The sequence below is a fragment of the Ammospiza nelsoni genome, chromosome 25 (genome assembly GCF_027579445.1).
Source record: "Ammospiza nelsoni isolate bAmmNel1 chromosome 25, bAmmNel1.pri, whole genome shotgun sequence".
NCBI classification, from domain to species: Eukaryota; Metazoa; Chordata; class Aves; order Passeriformes; family Passerellidae; genus Ammospiza; species Ammospiza nelsoni.
In genome coordinates, this window is record NC_080657.1 from 2,633,336 (window position 1) to 2,651,727 (window position 18,392).

Sequence of the window (18,392 nt, forward strand, 5' to 3'; positions counted from 1 at the left end):
CCACAGCCACAATGAATTTCCCATCACCCAGCACCACCTTCTCTCCGCTCCAGCTCCATCCTTCCCCCAAGGGAAGCTCCATCACCCTGCCCTTGGTCATGGCAGCACCTGAGGGCACCCTAAACCCCGTGCTGGGTTTTAGAAGGACATTTCTGGGCAGGCAGGGCCCAGCTGATGAGATGGGAGCAGGGTTTCTCTCAAGACATCCCAGGGGATGCGCCATGGCCTCTCCCTTTACTGGAATAAAGTTCAAGGATTCCTCAGTCTCTTTTTTGGACACAAACCTCTGCTGTTTGTGGATGGATTTTCCTAACACAAAGCACTTCCATATCCACAATAACTTCAAACTGGAAGGGAGAACCTCACAAAGCACTTCCATAATCACAATAACTTCAGACTGGAAGAAGGAACCTCACAAAGCACTTCCATAAGCGCAATGAAGTTCCCACCACCCAGCACCACCTTCCCTCTGCTCCAGCTCCATCCTTCCCCCAAGGGAAGCTCCATCACCCTGCCCTTGGTCATGGCAGCACCTGAGGGCACCCTAAACCCCGTGCTGGGTTTTAGAAGGACATTTCTGGGCAGGCAGGGCCCAGCTGATGAGATGGGAGCAGGGTTTCTCTCAAGACATCCCAGGGGATGCGCCATGGCCTCTCCCTTTACTGGAATAAAGTTCAAGGATTCCTCAGTCTCTTTTTTGGACACAAACCTCTGCTGTTTGTGGATGGATTTTCCTAACACAAAGCACTTCCATATCCACAATAACTTCAAACTGGAAGGGAGAACCTCACAAAGCACTTCCATAATCACAATAACTTCAGACTGGAAGAAGGAACCTCACAAAGCACTTCCATAAGCGCAATGAAGTTCCCACCACCCAGCACCACCTTCCCTCTGCTCCAGCTCCATCCTGCCCCAAGGGAAGCTCCATCACCCTGCCCTGGGACATGGCAGCACCTGAGGGCACCCCAAACTCCGTGCTGGGTTTCAGAAGGACATTTCTGGGCAGGCAGGGCCCAGCTGATGAGATGGGAGCAGGGTTTCTCTCAAGACATCCCCATGGCCTCTCCCTTTACTGGAATAAAGTTCCAGGACTCCTCAGTCTCCTTTTTGGACACAAACCTCTCGTGTTTGTGAATGGATTTTCCTCACACAAAACACCTTCCACATCCACATCAAACTTCAAACTGGAAGGGAGAACCTCACAAAACATCTGCACAGCCACAGTGAAGTTCTCTTTATCAGGCGCCACGTTCCCTCTGCTCCAGCTCCATCCTTCCCCCAAGGGAATTTCCATCACCCTGCCCTTGGTCATGGCAGCACCTGAGGGCACCCCAAAACCCGGGCTGGGTTTCAGAAGGACATTTCTGGGCAGGCAGGGCCCAGCTGATGCGATGGAAGGAGGGTTTCTCCCCTTTTTCTGTGAACTCCAGCCTGATGGCTCCACGCACACAGCTCTGCTGCCACACTATGGGAGCTCCTGGCTACTGCTCCCTGCTCAGCCCCGGAACGGGAGAGCCTGGAGCTCTTGGAACTTTGTTCCACAGGGGTTCAGCATTCAGAACAGGCTGAAATCATTGCCAGGAACTGCACCCCAAACCCACAGTGACCTGCAAAGGGCGGGTGCCTCCCCTCCCTCCCTGCCCACCCAGCACCAGGCACTGACGCCCGAGCTGGCACCCTGCTCTCACTAAAACATCCTTGCTGGGGTTTCACAATCTAAAGAGGGGACTTATTGATCAATGCCTCCGGCTCTGATGCAGATAAAAAACCATCTGAGGGCTAAAAAGCTTTCGCAGGTCTTCTGCTCACAAAGCAAAACAACCCAGAGCAGCAACCTCTGGCTGAAGGATCCAGAACAGAGAGCTCAAAACGCAGACAGGAGGGAGCAGGGGCCTGAGAAGAAAGGATTAAATGCTCAGTGAGGTACAGAGTGAAGATCCAGTATGAGTAAGCCACAGACAGCTCAGAAGAAGAGAAAAAGCTGTAAGCCCCTGGTAGAGTAAATCTGAGATTTAGGTATCTCTCCATCAGTGTGCTCGCATGAGGAAAGCTCAACAGAAGCTGCTGGAAGGGTTTTCCTCTCTGCACAGGCTGAATGTTCATGCTGGAGAGATGAAAAATAGCCACCAAAATAAATATTCAGCCTTTATTAAGGACCTGTAGGTTGTTTTGGGTGGGTTTACAGCCTTTCCTAACAGATGCTCCCAGTCAGCAGAACTGTTCAGCTCCACTGCAAGAGTGCCCAGGAGCAGCAGTTAATCCTCATCCCCCAGCCCCTGAAAGGAAACCTGCCTTACATAATAAAATCAGCCTTGCATTCCAGATAAAGTTTTTCCTAAAAAAAAAAAAAAAAAAAAAAAAAAAAAAAAAACAAAAAACACCAAAAGAACAAAAACCCCAAAGCCAAGGAGCTTTCATACACATCAACACCCAAACACACATTCCTCCAGCCTAGGATACAGCAGACAAGACAACAGGACTTGGAAACTTGGAAATGGGGGCACTGCACAGTGTGGAGAGCAGCCACTGCCAAGCTCTCCCACTCTTCCCCCTCCTACACACACAGAAGGACAGTCCCTAAATATTTGCTGTTTACACCAGAAATAAACTTCACTCCCTGGATCTGCTTTGGCTGCAAGGGCAGCTGTGGAAATGAAGCAGGAGACACAAAGCAAACTGCCCCCAAATTCAAGTCTTCTTCTGCTTTCAAGCCCAACCATGCATATTTCATAAAAACCAGGCTGCTGAGGCCAGCCAGCTCATATATAAGAGATATTCAACTGGGAAGGCAAGAAGAAAAGGAGGAAAGTGCTTCCATCTTCATGCAAGGCATCCAGAAATCTGTTCTATCAGCTGTGGGCAAGCAGCAGGGCAGTGAAATCCTGAATTGAGATGCCACGGAAAGGCAGAGGGGAGAGCAGTGCTGGCATTTTTCACAGTCATGCTGCACATCAGCAGCTCCTGAAGCAGCTCATCCCAAACCTGACCCAGCAGAGCAGGGGAATGAGATCATGGAGAACCAGAGCCTTCCTCACACGGCAGCGCTGGGGGAAAACTGCTGCTCCTGAAGGATGCAGCTCCAGAGTCTGGATCAAACACCCTGCCTGTGGTGCCAGGGCACAGTGTGCCAGCACCTCAGTGCCACCACCCCAGTGCCATAAAGCACAGTGCCACCACCCCAGTGCCACACAGCACAGTGTCACCACTCCAGTGCCAGCACCTCAGTGCCACCACCACAGTGCTATCATCCCAGTGCCAAACAGCCTATTGCTACCATCCCAGTACCATCACCCCGGTGGCACACAACCTATTGCCATCACCCCGGTGCCACCACCCCAGTGCCACAGAGCCTATTGCTACCACCACCCCAGTGCCACATAGCTCAGTGCCACCACCCCAGCGGCACACAGCCTATTGCCACCATCCCAGTGCCACACAGCCTATTGCTACCACCCCAGTGCCACAGAGGCTATTGCCACCACCTCAGTGCCATCACCTCAGTGCCACACACCCCAGAGCCACCACCTCAGTGCCACACAGCCTATTTCCACCACCCCAGTGCTGTCACCCCAGCAGCACACAGCCTATTGCCACCACCCCAGTGCCACAGAGCTCAGTGCCACCAACTCAGCGCCACACACCCCAGTGAGTGCCACCACCTAGTGCCATCACCCCAGTGCCACACAGCCTACTGCTATCACCTCACTGCCACCACTCCAGTGGCACACACCCCAATGCCACCACCCCAGCAGCACACAGCCTATTGCCACCCCCCCAGTGCCACCCCCCGCACCCCGCTCCCTGCCGGGCTCCATCCCCGCGCAGCGGGCTCTGCATCCGGAGCTCCCCGGCCGAAGTTGCCCGCGGCACTCACCCATGGCCGATCCTGCCAGCAGCCCCAGCGAGAGCAGCAGTGCCCGGCTCCAGGCGCTGCCCTCGGCCGCCAGCAGTGCCACCATGCCCAGCTGCCAGCAGTGCCTCCCCAAGCTGCAGCTGCATCCCGGCCGGTCCCATGCCAAGCAAGGTTGCATGTCAAAGGGCAGCGGCACCAATGGGGCGTGCTGGGGGTCCGCTGCTCGCCGCTCTTGGGTTTTTCCCCCTTTTTTCCTTTCCCTCGGCGATTGGGATGGTCCTCGGCTCGGCTGGATGAAGAGGAGAAAGGAAGGAGGAAGGGGGAGGTGAAGGGGAAGCGGGTCAGGCTTGTGATTTTGATTTATATATTTTTTTCCCCCTTAATTTTTTTTTTTCAGCCCGGGAGGAGGAAAAAAAAAATCCCACCGCATGGAAGGCTCTGAGCTTCTGCAGCTGGAATGAACCAAGTGTAGCAGCAGCTCGGGGAGAGAGGAGAGGAGAGGGAAGGCGAGGAGAGGAGAAGAGAGGAGAGGAGAGCAGGGGAGGGCTGGCGCGTCCCTCCCGGTGGCTGTCTCAGAGCCAGCTCCTCGGCAGCAGCAGCACCACCAGCACCACGCAGCCCGCAGGGATTTATACTTCTTTTTTTTTTTTTTTTTTTTTTTTTTTTTTTTTTTTTTTATTAAGCCACTTGATTAATCGTTCCCGGAGCTTTGTTCCTTCTCTGGATGCCGGGCCAGGGGGGTGTTGTGGATAAGGGAGGAGGGGGATGCTGTGTTACCCACCCCAAACCCGGCATCCAGCCCCACAGCGCGTTTATTTTTCATAGTTTCTAGATAAAGAACGAGCCCCCCCACCCCCATTTCTCTCTCTCACACACATCCCTGTTACTCACCCCCCTCCTTCCCCCCATAAACAACCTGATGCTATTGACACAATTCTTGTGATGAGGCGAATTTTGTTGCGAACACGGATCACGACAGAACCCCCCCCTCCCCTCCTCTCCCTTTTCCCTGTCTGTGCCTTGTCCCTGATACTGGTGGGACTGGTCCAGGGGCATCCTGGAGGTGGGAAAGGCTGTGCCCCCCTCCCCAGAGCCAACAGGGGGGCTTGGCAGGGCTGGCAGAGCCCCTTTTCTCCCCCATCACCAGCAGCACCTCCCCTTGTTTTTGTTTTAACATCTCCCGGTACGCCGGTCCCTGGAGCTGCAGGCAAGATGGGGAAAAGGGAGGGAGGAATGGGAATGCAGCCACTTAACGCCACATTCGGGAACTTCATTATCTTGCTAATGATGCTCAGATCCAGGGACAAGGAAAACAACTCGAACATGACACCAGAGCTTAAGGAAATAAATAAATAACGAAGAAAAAGGCACTCTGGAAAACGCTCGAGCATCCCTCCCCCTCCTCCCCAAGCACCGACTTCACGTTCGTGACAGCCTCGGAGCCGCCGCTCTCCCCCGAACCCCTGGGGAACACAGGGGGTGTCTGCCAGCCCCACACCCCCTCTCCAGCCCTGTTATCCCCTTTTTTTCTCCCTGTCCATCCCGATTTCCCCCCGGGATGCGGGGCCGGGCTGGTTCCCCCGGTTCCCAGAGCGGGCCCCGGCCGCTCCCCCCGGGCCTACCGGGGCCACCTCAGAGGCTGCCCTGGCACCCATCCCCCTGCTCCCCCGGCCTCGCATTTGCTGCAGTTTCTTGCTGCAAAACCCCCTTCTTCGGCCGTGTTCCGGTTGCCTTGAATGAGCTTATTTGACAGCTAAAAAAACCCAAATTATAGATCGAGGGGGCTCCGCAGATCTGGGCTCAATCCTCCTTGTCTGTCCCTCTGTCCCCTCTGCATTTCAATCCTCGCACTGCCCACACCGGGAGCCGCTGCCAAGAGCCAAGGCAACCGCGGCTGGCACATGAAAGAGTTGCTTTATGTCTGTTTAAGCTGCAGCATCAATTCAAACAGCCCCGATTGTGCACAGGCTCAGCTCCCTCAGGGAAAGCTCCGGGCCACAGCTCCATCAGCCGCTGTCCCCTCACACCACCCTGAGATGTCCCCCTGCCCAAAATCGCATCCTGTGCTGGGGCTGCTGCAGGGCAGGGGCTGAGCCAAGAGCCCTGCATGCACCACAGGCATAAAAAAATGAATTGAAGAGCCAAAATCCCACTTTATTGCCGGGTAATTGTATGGCAGCTATTACAAATCCAGGGGTTCCTCCCGAGCAGGTTTACATCACCAAAAAAAACCCCGGAGGTTTAGGGTTGAGCGGTCTCCAGAATAATTAAGAGAATAATAATTAAGAAAAAATGCTGTTTTTGTTAACAGGAAGGACAAATTGCCATGAGCACGGCACAAACCATCCCTGGCACCCCCAACTCCTCATCCCCCAGGGAGGGATGCTGGGGTTCCAAGGAGTCTCACCTTGCTACATCACCTCTCCCTACACTCCCAATCCCTGCGAGGACACAAATCCTGCTCTGCACTGCCACCCGCAGCCCAGCCGGGCTGCAGGGACACATTCCCCGCTGATTTTATCCCGTTTTTCCATGTCCCGCTTGCCCCTCGCTAAAATTCTGCTCGGATTTCTCCCCAGGAACCACAACAGGATCCCCAAGGTGATTTGTGGGGTGGGTTTGGGGAGAAAATCCTTCTCTGTGAGGGTGAGGAGGGCCTGGCACTGGGAGGATGGGGTTGTCCTATCCTTGGAAGTGTCCAAAGCCAGGCTGGACAGGGCTTGGAGCTACCTGGGATAGGGAAAATGTCCCTGGGATAGGAAAAGTGTCCCTGAGATTGGGAAAGGGGCCCCTGGGATAGGGAAAGGTGTCCCTGGAACAGGAAATGTGACCCTGGGATAGGGGAAGGGTCCCTGGGATAGGGAAAGGTGACCCTGGGATACAGAAATGTGACCCTGAGATAAGGAAAAGTGTCCCTGGGATGGGGAAAATGTCCCTGGGATAGGGAAAGGGGTCCTTGGCCATGGCAGGGCCACAGCCCAGGGTCCCTGAGGGACACCAAAGTGACCAGAGGGACGGAGCAGCTCTCCCATGAGGAAAGGATGGCAGAGTTAGAATTTTCCTGGAGAAAGGAAGGCTCCCAGGTGACTTCATTGTGACTTTCAGGACCTGAAGGAGCCAGAAACACAAAGAGAGACAATTTACAAGGGCTTGGAGTGACAGGACACAGGGAATGGCTTCCCACTGCCAGAGAGTGGATTTTAGGAAGGAAATTTTCCCTGTGAGGGTGGCAAGGCCCTGGCACAGGGAATCTGTGGTTGTTCCATCCTTGGAAGTGTCCAAAGCCAGGCTGGACAGGGCTTGGAGCTACCTGGGATAGGGAAAGCGTCCCTGGAGTAGGGAAAGGGGTCCCTGGGATGGGGGAAAGGGGTCCCTGAATAGGGAAAGTGTCCCTGGGATGAGGAAAAGTGTCCCTGGGATACAGAAAGTTGACCCTGGGATAGGGAAATGTGTCCCTAGGAGAGGGAAAAATGTCCCTGGGATAGGGAAATGTGTCCCTAGGATAGGAGAAGTGTCCCTGAGATAGGGAAAAGGTGTCCCTGGGATAGGGAAAGAGGTCCTGATTAGGGAAAATATCCCTGGGACAGGGAAAGGTGACCCTGGGATAGGGAAAGTGTCCCTGAATAGGGAAAGGCATCCCTGGGACAGGGAAAGAGGTCCCTAGAACAGGGAAAGTGTCCCTGGAACAGGGAAAGTGTCCCTGGGATAGGGAAAGTGTCCCTGGGATAGGGAAAGTGCTCCTGGGATAGGAAAAGTGTCCCTAGATAGGGAAAGTGACCGTGAAATAGGGAAAATGTCCCTGAGATAGGGAAAGGTGACCCTGGGACAGGGAAAGGTGACCTTGGAATAGGGAAAGGCATCCCTGGAGTAGGGAAAGGTGCCCCTGGATAGGGAAAGTGACCCTGGGATGGGGAAAGCTGGGATGAGCTGAGCTGATTTAAGATCCTCTCCCGTCCAGATCCCACACCTTTCCCAAGGAATCACCTGTTGAACCAAAGCCTGAGGCACAAGGTGCATCCTCCTCCTGTTGAAACAAACAATTTCCACTTTCTTCCACCACAACCAATTTTCTTTGGGAAAAGTGTGTCCCATGAAACCCGACTACTTCAAATTCTGAAGCACCCAAAGCAGCTGCTGCTTTTGCTTCCCCACAACATTTAAAGGAAAACAACCAGAGACACATCAAAATATTTACAGGAAGAAGCGAAAGCAGCATTCAAAGGAGCAAAATTGAAAATTAAAGTGTTATAGGGAAGCTACTGTAAACAGCTGATCTTCACAAAGAAAAGCTGAATTTAGCACAGAAAAATTTATGCCAAATCATGTTTCACAGGACAAATAATGGGGAGAGAGGGAAGGATGCTCTTCACATTAATTGGATAATATTTACTGTGTACTGCCGAAATAGAAAAAGTAAAATTGACAAATCCAGCTCACAATCAGCAAGAATTAACACGTGGCCACTTCTAAACATCCCAACAAAACATTCTGCAAGCCTGGCCTGTCCTGCTTGGGATGTGGAAGTGTTAAATTGTATTTTACCTTCCAAAAAATAACTTCACAGCTGAGGAAACAGAGAATTTTCCAGATGAAGCCATGGAGGAACAGAAGGGGAAAGCTGCAGCCTGTGAAACCACCAGACAGGAATCCCTTTGAGAAAATGGGGCAGAAAGTTGTTTCTGTACTCAAAAATAACCTAACAATGTTCTATTTTCATACCCATGGCACAAATCTGTTGAGGTTTTTATTACAGAGAATATCTCTGTTCTTTAAAAATAGAGGGGAGCCAGCATCCCACTAATTACAGTGAGCCTATGATTAGAGATAATTAGATACATTTACAATTTAGAATTTCCTAACTTGAGCTGTTTATGAGCCATAGATGTGCCCATAGTGTGTGCACAGAGCATCAGTCATTCCCTGCAGCTATGAGGAGTAAATTGATAACACATTAAATTATTGAACATGGCAGCAGCAAACCGGAATTTCAATGGGGGTTTGGGGGAAGGAAGCACAAGGATTGGGATTTGGAGCAGGTGGCCATCACAGGCAGGTGGATATGGCTTAAAGGAACACAAAACTTCAATCCCTTTGCAAGGAACACAGAACTCTTCTGCAAGGAACACAAAATTTCAATCCCTCCGCAAGGAACACAGAACTTGAATCCCTCTACAAGGAACACAAAACTCTTCAATCCCTCTGCAAGGAACACAGAACTCTTCAATCCCCTTGCAAGGAACACAAACTCTTCAATCCTTCTGTAAGGAACACAGAACTTCAATTCCTCTACAAGGAACACAGAGCTCTTCAATCCCCTTGCAAGGAACACAAAACTTGAATCCCTCTACAAGGAACACAAAACTCTTCAATCCTTCTGTAAGGAACACAGAACTTCAATTCCTCTACAAGGAACACAAAACTTTTCAATCCCTCTACAAGGAACACAAAACTCTTCAATCCTTCTGTAAGGAACACAGAACTTCAATTCCTCTACAAGGAACACAAAACTCTTCAATCCCTCTGCAAGGAACACAGAACTCTTCAATCCCTCTGCAAGGAACACAAAAAAACTTGAATCCCTCTTCAAGGAACACAAAATTCTTCAATCCCAGAGGAATCTGGGGGGTTTGGAGGGTCCCCACTGCAATATTTGCTCTGTGGTGATGCCCAGCCCAGGTCTGCAAAGTGCTGGAATGGCATTTTCCATTCAGGAATTGTGCTCTCTGCCAGGGGCTACAATGCCACTTTTCTCCAATATTTAATCCAGGATTTCCCTCTTGTTGAAGTGGAGCAGAATCCACCTGTCTGGAGGTGTCTCACACCTCCAGAGTGGTGAATTCACTCCAGAATCCTGGACAGGAGGTTCTCCAATTCACCAATTCTCCTCTGCAGCATCCTCATCCCAGAGAGCTCTGAGCTTTGGGCAGAGTGTTGGGTTCTATTCCTACAACCTCATTTGGTCTCAATTCCTCACATTTGGTTCCATTCCTACAATCTCATCTGGTCTCAATTCCCCAAAAAAATTCCTCAAATTACGTTCTATTTCTACAATTTCATTTGGTCTCAAATTCTCAGGAAATTCCTCACATTTGATTCTATTCCTACAACCTAATTTGGTCTCAATTCCTCAGGAAATTCCTCAAATCAGGTTCTATTTCTACAATCTCATTTGGTCTCAAATTCTCAGGAAATTCCTCAGATTTGATTCTATTCCTACAATCTCATTTGGTCTCAATTCCTCAAGAATATCCTCAAGAAATTCCTCAAGAAATTCCTCAAATTTGGTTTTATTCCTACAACCCCATTTGGTCTCAAATTCTCAGGAAAATTCTCACATTTGGTTCTATTCCTCAACCTCATTTGGTCTCAAATTTTCAAGAAATTGCTCAAAAACTCAGGAAATTCCAGGTGAGAGTTTCATGGCCCTCCAAGGGGATTTCTCTGCTAATTCCCAACTTTTGGGGCTGTGTTGCACAACTTCAGTAACTGACCTGAACCAGACTTTGCTGACAGGCCCAGAATGTCCTCCCAACTGCAAATATCCCAGAGATAATGAAGAAATTACATTTTTATTAACACCTTTAACCTTGTGTTGTTTTATAGGAGCTCCTGCAACACTGCAGGAAAAAATTAATTCAAGCTCTTCAGATTTTCTACTGCATTTATTCCCAGCAGTGGCCAAGGCTGAGCTTCTCTCTCTCTCTCCCTATTCCAGTTTTTCCAAGTATTCAAATTTCCCACTCTTTTAGGGAATAAAACAGACCCAAATTTGGTGAGGAGAGAGCAGAACAACTCACAGACTTGGGGCATAACAGTGAGATTTGCAAAAGAACCAAACTGAGGATCCTTATCCTACAAAATATGAAGATATGGGACAGAGAGAAAAAGCTTATTCTTCCCTCTGGATCACCTTCCCAAAAAACAGAATGTAAAAAAACCCAGCCAGAAATGGATAAAAGCTCCTAGGAGCTCCATTATGAGGAAGAGAAAGAAATAATTTGGAAGATTGAGGTAATCCCCTGAAGCTGGACTGAATTCCTGGGTTAAATTCCTGGAGAAGCTGCAGGGACAAACCTCAACTCTGCAAAATTTTCAGGGAATTCAGTGCTCCTGTCCTGGTATTGTGAGGAAAAGCTGCCATTTATCAAAGTCCCAGAGTCCTAGAAGGACTTCATGTTTTCCCCAAAGTGAACATTTCCATCTCCAATAATCCCCTATGATTTATAGGGTGAGGAACAGCTGGATGACAATTCATCTGCAATGAATTTTTTAAGGATGACAGAATAAGAAGGGGGCTTTTTTCTTCTCTCTTTTATTTTTTTTTCTGTATGAGAAGATGGAGACAAATAATAAAAATGTTTTATTTATGAAAAATGCCTGAGCTGCTCAGAATTGAGTGCTGGTGCAATAAAGATGGTTGATAGAAGAAGAGACTTGGCTGGGAAATTTCAGAGATAGGGACTTTATTTGTGTGTTCAGAGGGAGATTAACACAAAACACTCAATGCCTGGGTAGTGCATGACTGGGTCCTGCATTATTCCTTCAAACTCCTGTTAATCCTGAGTTTAAAAATGGAGTTTTAATAGTAAAGAAACTATTAAATATATAATATATTATATATTATATAATATGTAATATATTACATATTATATAAAACAAAATATAAAATATAAAATATAATTCTGCATTCAAACTAAAAAGCTTGGATGTGGAATTATATTTTATATTATATATATATGCCTAATTATATCTCTTGACTTGCTCCTGCCTTATTCCCTCAAACTCCTGTTAATCCAGAGTTTTAAAATGGAGTTTTAATAGTAAAGAAACTATTATATATTATATACTATATACTATATACTATATACTATATACTATATACTATATATTATATACCATATATTACATATTACATATTATATATTATGTTATATATTACATATAATATATTACATCTATTATATATTATATATTATATGTTATATATAATATGTTATATATTATCTAAAAGATAAAAATATAAAAATAAAAATATAAAATATAAATATAAAATATATAAAATAAAATTCCACATCTATTATATAATATATAATATATAATATATAATATATAATATATAATATATAATATATAATATATAATATATAATATATAATATATAATATATAATATATAATATATAATATATAATATAATATATATATATGATATATTACATATTACATATTATAAAATACATAAAATATAAAATATATAATATATAATATATAAAAAATAAAATATAATTCCACATCCAAACTATAAAGCTTGGATGTGGAATTATTTTTTATATATATATATATATATATGCTTAATTATATCCCCTTGGGTTGTTTCTCTTGGGAATTTCAAGGCTCTGAGGTTGAAGCAGAGCTTCTCTGCTCCCTCCCATCCGGGCTGGAGCTGCTCTATTGCAGCCACTTGGCTGGGTCAGAGGTACCAGACTGATTAAATGAGATTTTACAGCCTCTGGGAGCCCCGTCACAACAAATCACCAGCAAAGTCTCACCCAGCCTCAGCACCAGTGACTCAGGGCAGTGACAAAGATCTGAGTGTGTGTTTCACCCAGCACCACTGAGTCAGCTCCCAAATTCACATTTAACCTTGGCTTAAGAGGATATTGCACCAGTCAAGCTTAAAATGGGAATTAACTCTACAGAGATCTGAGTGTTTCACTCAGCATCACTGAGTCAGGCTGCTCCAAAATTCACATTTAGTCCTGGCTTAAGAGGATATTGCAACAGTCAAGCTTAAAATGGGAATTAACTCTACAAAGATCTGAATATTTCACCCAGCACCACTGAGTCAGCTCCCAAATTCACATTTAGTCCTGACTTAAGAGGATACTGCACCTGTAGAGATCAAAATGGGAATTAACTCTACAAAGATCTGATTGTTTTACCCACCATCACTGAGTCAGCTCCCAGATTAACATTCAGGCATGGCTTAAGAGGAGACTCACCTGTAGAGGTCAAAATGGGAATTAACTCTATAAAAATCTGAGTGTGTGTTTCACCCAGCACCACTGAGCCCCAAAATTCACATTTAGGGTTGGCTTAAGAGGATATTGCACCTGTAGAGGTCAAAATGAGAATTAACTCTGCAGGGCTGGAAAAGCCTGAGTGTTTTGCAGGTAGTTACAGGTCCTACAGAAGGTGGAGAACCTTCACTCCTGGAGGAGCTGCAGGTCTAAATGTGCTTCACCTCTTCAGGCAAAACACTTCCTAATGGCTTCAATGTGGGTCATAATTCAATTAAAAACTGGAGGATATTCCTGGTGGGACAGGGCTTGGAGCAGCCTGTGACAGGGGGATGGAATGGGATGAGTTTTAAGTTCCCTCCCAACCCAAACCATTCCGATTCACTGAAATTCAGATTTAGCCCCTGATACACCAACACCAGATTTGTTCTCTCCTCCTGTATTTAAAAAAAATCAGCTTTTCTTTCCCTTCTAATCCCTTTCATGTAAACAGCAGCAGGTCGTGGTGCAGCCGGTATAAAACTCAGAGTCTGTTTACTCCTGTGGGCTGGATAAACAATCTCACAGCGATCCTCCAGGTGACATTCTGCACATCAGAACTGCTTCAGCCCTCACGGTTCCTCTGCATCACCATCTATTTTGGGTTACCCAGATGGCTGAGGTGCTCTAGGACAATTTATAAGGAGGAATTCATGCCTTGGCAAGATGTGCCCACTGGCCCTTTTTTATTTTTTTTTTTTCCCCTCCGCACGCGGCTGCAAGCCAGAAATTCAACTCAGCTAAATGAGACAAGCAATTAGGAACCTCCTGTGTTCCCACAACACTCCTCATTCTCCTCACCTTGTGGGGAAAGGGACAGAGGGGACATCAACCAAGCTGTGGAATGAACACCAAGGCAGGCAGCTGGGAGAAATCCCAAATCCCATCCAAACTCCCACCAGCAGCAGAAACCACGAACTCAGAGCCTCTCAAAAGTGGAAAAATGAGAGGGAGGACACCAATAAAGAGTCCATCTGTCATATCCCATCCCTGGAAGTGCCCCAGGCCAGGCTGGATGGGGTTTGGAGCAACCTGGGATGGTGGAAGGTGTCCCTGCCCATGGCACTGGGTGGGATTTAAGGTCCTTTCCAACCAGGATTTCATCAATATTGAATTTTTTAGGCACAAGCAGCCTGCACTGGATCCATCCCTGGGGTATGTTCAGCTGGAATTCGGGGAGCTGAGGATCAGCCAAGCTCCCTCCAGGCCCCAAAGGAAGGAGGATGGAGCATCAACAAGGAATGGAAACCACAGCTCTGCTCAGTCAGGAACACTGGGACACCAAGGCAGGGCTAAATGGATTGAATAACCACAATTCCTGCCTTATTTCACCAGGATAACATGGGTTCTCCACACAGAATTCCTGCCTTATTTCACCAGGATAACATGGGTTCTCCACACAGAATTCCTGCCTTATTTCAGCAGGATAACATGGGTTCTCCACACAGAATTCCTGCCTTATTTCATCAGGATAACATGGGTTCTCCACACAGAATTCCTGCCTTATTTCAGCAGGATAACATGGGTTCTCCACACAGAATTCCTGCCTTATTTCAGCAGGATTACACAGCTTCTCCATGCAGAATTCCTGCTTTATTTCACCAGGATAACACAGGTTCTCTCCCCAGAATTCCTGCCTTATTTCACCAAGATTACAGAGGTTCTCTCCCCAAAATTCCAGCCTTATTTCACCAGGATAACACAGTTTCTCCACACAGAATTCCTGCCTTATTTCACCAGGATTACACAAGTTCCCTCCCGAAAATTCCTGCCTTATTTCAGCAGGATTACGTGGATTTTCTCCCCAAAATTCCTGCCTTATTTCAGCAGAACTACATAGCTTCTCTCCCTAGAATTCCTGCCTTATTCCACCAGGATAACCAAGTTCTCTCCCCAAAATTCCTGCTTTATTTCAGCAGAATTACACAGATTCTCCATGCAGAATTCTTGTCCTGTTTCACCAGGATTACAGAGCTTCTCTCCCTAAAATTCCTCCTTTATTTCACCAGGATTACACAGCTTCTTTCCCCAGAATTCCTGCTTTATTTCACAAGGATTACATGGTTCTCCATGCAGAATTCCTGCCCTGTTTCAGCAGGATTACACAGGTTCTCTCCCTAAAAATCCTGCCTTATTTCACCAGGATTACATGGTTTCTCTGCCCAGAATTCCTGCTTTATTTCACCAGAATTACACGGGTTCTCCATGCAGAATTCCTGCCCCGTTCCAACAGGATTACACAAATTCTCCACCCACAATTCCTCATTTCCAGCACAGGGTTACATGGTTTCTCCACTCAGAATTCCTGCTGTATTTTGCAGGATTACACAAATTCTCTCCCACAGTTCCTGCCCTGTTTCCAGCATGGGACTAAAGACACCCAATGAAGATTCTCATCATTTATTTTTTTTCCTTTTTTCCTCATTATTCACCTTATGGCTGTGCTTCCACATGGACCTACAGAAATATTCCAGTTCTCAGGAGCTTTTTACTCATACCTGGAAATCCAAATTTCCAGCTTTTCCCAACACATTTCTCCCAAACCTCTGTAAGAGACAGGAAAGAGGAATCACCCCCATTTTACAAATAAAAAAACTGAATTCTGGGAAGTCAGAACTCAAAGGCTTCATCCATCCAGTTTAAGGGCACAAACCACAAGAAAATAAATTCTCAGGGACACAAACCAGGATCTGGAGGGCACAAAAGTCATAAAACTTTTCCTCTGCCTTGACCAATTCCCAAACTCCCTTCCAGTGCATTCCATCACTGCTGGATGTCACATGAAACTCCCTGGGCAAAATTCTGATTTCTTTTCTAACTCATTGCTGAATTTTCCCCAAGATTCTCTTGCAGGACCCACTCCTTCTATTGTTGCTACTACAGGGTTCCTTTGAAAAATAATTTTACAGAGCAAAGTAATTATTTATTTATGGTTTTCTAACCCAAAACTTGGAGCAGAATTTCATTGGCTTAAGCCAGGTTTGTTCTGCCCCAGTAAATTCCCATTTTCTTTAAGTGGAGTAGAAGCTTGGACTTTTCTCCTGCTCAATGCACTGCCTGTTTTCCTCCAATATTCCTAACACAATTAGCATAACAAGATAAAGGAATCATCAAGTCCTTTCCCATTTTTCTTCCTTTGTAAAAGGACTGATGACAAACTGGGAATCAGGATCTGTATTGAATTACATTTGCCACAAAAGAGTTCATTAAGTAATAGTACATAATAAAAATCATCTGTCAGCTTGAGGGATTGACCAAATCCACTTAAGGGAACAGCTGGTTATTTTCTGGAGCACTCCAGAGCCAACGGTCAATATGTGTAAGGAGAAAGAGTGGGACACAAGGAAACAAGGAACAGGTCAGGTATTGGAATGCCAGGAGAGTTTTTGGGATTTCCTGCACATTTGGTGAGGAATGGAGGTGAGATTTTGCCCATGGCAGCCCAGTTTCTCCCTGATTTTTGTGCTGCCAGCAGCTCCTTTCACCAGGAAAAGGATCAGGGTGTGGCAGGCCTGGAGATGCTTCAACAAATCATGGAATTTTATCATCAAGTCATGGAACATCAGCAAATCATGGAATGGAATTCCAGGATCACTGAGGTGGGAAAGCTGAGAAACCTCAGAGAAAAGGAAAACAATTCTTACCCCATTTGCTTCTCCTGTGTTGTGCTCCTGTGCAATGTGTTTGGAGATTGTTTACCCACAGGTGATTGTTTCACTGGATTCTGCTGTGAGTTGTTTTCACTCTTTGGCCAATCAGGGCCAAACTGTCAGGACTCTGGAAAGAATCATGAGTTTTCATTTTTATCTTTTTAGCCTTCTGTCTGTATCCTTTCTGTATTCTTTAGTATAGTCAGTATAGTATTCTTTAATATAATATAGTATCAGCCTTCTGAGAACATGGAGTTGGATGCATCATTCCTGCTTTGAGTCACCTCATCTGCATGGAAGCCTTGCAGCAAACCCACCCAAACAGTGCTGCTGATCTGGACTCCTTTCCTCTGGGACCAGACTACCAGAACGCTCCCAGGAGCTGATTGTGCTGTGATTCAGGACGTGCTGTGGCTGGCACAGTGAGCAAACATGGAATTGTGAACCCAGACCCTTCAGGATTGACACTTCCCGCTGCTCCGAGCTGCCAGGCTCACATGTTGGAGGTGGCTCATTGGTGTTGAGGAGCCAGGAACGAGTTCCTGCATCTTAAACTCCTGCTGATGCCTGGTGAAGGCTGGCTTAGAACTGAGACTAGACAGAGTTACAGAATAAAGCGGGGATTTATTAAAAGGCCTCAATGGATGCACCTTGGGCAGACGAGCCCAGCCAGGGCTACACCAAACATGAACCAAAATGGACACAAAATGCTCAACTGGTCACTTTCATAAGTTCTGCTCCATTTGCATCTTGGTGTTCATTGTCCAATTCCAGCTTTAGCCCATGCAGTCCCATCCTTCTTGTTTTTCTCTCTTCAGCCCGCGCTCTTTCTGCTCTTGGGCCTGAGATCTGGATCATTTGTCCTTGTTCCCCAGCTGGAGCAGGAATTGTTTTCTCTCCCTGCTCTGTGCACAGAGCTCACCCTCCCCTAATAGGAAGCTCAGAAGTACACACTAAAGCAGCACAGAATCTGAAAAATATCAAAGCTCAAACCTGAGGCATCACTGCAGCCTCCCAGCTGTGCTTTAAACACTGCCCTCCCAACAGTGACAGACACGGGTAGGAACCTTGTACTACCAGGATCTCGTGCAGGGAGCAGGTTCCAGGCTGGATTTATCAAATCCAGCTGCAGGTGCAGGGGGGTGTCAGTGCTGCTGAACAGGGAAATCCATCTGACAGGAGCAGCACACTCAGAACACATCCAAGGTTTGGGAATTTTATCTCCTCTTCTGAAACTCGCCCCTGCTCATCTTTCAGAGATGCTGCTGCCAAAGCAGAGCTGGGCAGAGATTGTGATTGAACATCTACCCCAGGGCAGGCAGCATCTCCTGGGATGAGAGAAGAATCCAGCTGAGGGAGGAAAAGCAGGGAGCATCCAAATCCATCCCAGCCCTTCCTACTATGTTGTGTTTGCACGGATGCCCTGATGAAGGCAGGAATGATGCATCTGACCCCATGTTCTCAGAAGGCTAATTTATTATTTCATAATACTATATTTTAAAAATATTATATTTACTATATTCAATAATAAATATATATTATATATATAAATTATATATAATAGATGACATAATTATAGTATATTATAATACTATGTTATATTAAATGATATTGAATACTATATTATATACTACTATACTATATGAAAACATATTAAAGCAAAAATAATATAATATAATATAATATAATATAATATAATATAATATAATATAATATAATATAATATATTAATATCATAGTATATATTATATTATATTATATATTATATTATATTATATTATATTATATTATATTATATTATATTATTTTGATACTTACTGAATACTAA